Source organism: Tigriopus californicus, chromosome 4 (assembly GCF_007210705.1).
Source record: "Tigriopus californicus strain San Diego chromosome 4, Tcal_SD_v2.1, whole genome shotgun sequence".
Taxonomy (NCBI): domain Eukaryota; kingdom Metazoa; phylum Arthropoda; class Copepoda; order Harpacticoida; family Harpacticidae; genus Tigriopus; species Tigriopus californicus.
Genome location: NC_081443.1, coordinates 2,551,297 through 2,553,745, shown reverse-complemented (window position 1 = coordinate 2,553,745; position 2,449 = coordinate 2,551,297).

Sequence of the window (2,449 nt, the reverse complement as noted above, 5' to 3'; positions counted from 1 at the left end):
AACAAAGCTACTAATCAAACAGAAAGCTTGGTTTCATATATATCTGCTTTTCCTGGTATTCTGGTATGCAAAATATTTTCACTTCAATCAACGCTTCGAAGATGTAAAGATTGACCTTGCAGATGCCATGGAGGTGATCCTCGAAGTCTCTGCTCTTGGCAAGGAAGCTGCAGCTTAGATGAAAGGTCGTGATTGTATCTGGATGACCGATTTCAGTCTACTTTTGTTTGAATTCATCAACGATAAAACCCAATGATTACAATAATAAACTGCCATCTACTGCATCCGAAATAAATTATGAAGCTTTTCATTTAAATTCGGCATCAAAAACATTTTATTAGTATGTTTTAAATGGGAACCATGTTAAGGTTTGATTTTTTCCTTGTCAAGATATAAGTGTTAATTATTTACTAAGTTTGGTTTTCAACCTTATTTTGGTTGATTATTTTTAACCTTATTATGGTTGAAAATAATATTCAACCTAAATAAGAGTAAACACAGTTTTAAACCATGTTTAGGTTAAATTGATTTTAACCATAATCTGGTTGAAAATCATGGCTGGTACCTCAATGTGTTTGAAATAAAAAATCAACCACATTAAGGTTGGAAATCAAGGTGGGTACCTGTTATGTGGTTGACGAAGCCTCGCTGCGCTCGGTGAACCATGATGAGGATGAAAGAATTGCCAAAAAATGGCGATATTAGAATCCCCTTTTACTATCTACTTAAATATTTGCATAATCTGTATTTAAAGGTTGCTTGGCCAAATTCCGACAAGAAGTTTCATTGTCTGAGACCCTGTCAGTCTAGTCTAATGATTTGTTTTTCTTTGAAAGCATGCGTGAAAAACTGCAAAAACTTTGCAGGTGGCTGCGAAAAATCTCGATATAAAGCTAACTGAATCTAGATAGGAAATTATAGATTCAAATCGCAGCCACTCGTCCATTTTGAAGTCTCTATCTAAACTCCCAGGTTGATGAAAGCTACAAGGTACCCCGGGAAAAACGATTTACTTAGTACTGATAGCATAAAAATAATTGGAAGGACTGAAATATATTGATGATTGTGTTCTTAACGTTTGATGTACTTCGACTTTGTACACGAATTGCAGTAGATGTGACTCTCATGGGTTTGCCTCCTTGGCGTCATTGAACTTGATCCGCCTTTCTTCATTCTGACTTGTGAAATATGAAGGAGTTACAGTACGTTATTCCCTCAATGAGATTCCACATTTGAGCATTGGTGATCTACTTGGTTGAGTAAGATGAAATGGATCTATGCGAAGAAATCTGTTGTTGTTTGGAAAAATTCACATTGAAGGCTTCAGATCAAAGAAGAGAATTACTTTGAGAGTGGAAAAAGTGAAGTCAGAGCAAATCTGGATTTTTTTCCTCCTCGTGATCTTGTCCCCATTTGGTTTGTCAGCCTGCAAATCGAAAGGACAAAATGCCCGACGCTTTCCTCGAGCATCCCGTAAATACGTACACAACTTACGCTCAATGACATTGGCAATGGACCAACAAATGACTTTTTGGGGGAGACTAAAACGTGATTTCTTGCACTCAACAACTTTCCGTCTAGTTTTTGGGTTCAAGCCTATCTAAGCCTAGATAACAAAACTTGTACAGTTGACAAACTTTCTAGCTTTTTGAATTCCTTCAATATTGACTTCCCAAAGATCTCTTTCGTATTAGTGATACAGGGATTGCGAAAACGGATCTGTTCGTTGATGGACCAAACTTTGGAACAATAGGGTATGGATATATATACGTACAACCAAGGAGTTCTCTAGACAGCCGTCTTTGGTACAACACACTAAAACGATATCCGAACTTTCAATCACATGGCATCGAAGCCATTTTGATCAAGATCAGAACTACCAGAACGTCAAAGTTTGGCCTCGTTCATGTGAGATCCTCACTCCAGCCATATTGATTTGAGTACGATATTTTGATCACAGTTAGGTATTTTATCGTTTCCCTCCAGACATTTTCGTGAGCTTTTCCTTCTAATGCCTCTGAGAGCAAAACCACCCAAAAGAAAGCCTGTTGTTAAAACCCACTTCCAAGACATTAGCCATGTGAAGTAAAGGAATTTTAAGGAAACACGTAGTGTGGCACCCTGATCTTGGTCAAGATTTAGACATATATCACAGCCAACCTGCACAGGGCATAGACTGAATTTGTCATTTGTTTCAATTTGCCGGCTTATTGAAGCCAACAGTATTCTGAAATTGAGCCAAGATATTAGCTAGTACCACACCAAAAATGACATTTTGTTTGACTTTTGCAAGACAACTCACTTGATAGTCGAAAATTTATTAGGATCACGGTGCATATAGGCTGTGATATTTGTCTGAATTCTCCATCCACAAAAAGCCCAAGATCAGGGTGTCGCAATACATTCTTCTTTGAATTTCCTTAACATCACATGGCTAAAGACTAAAGTA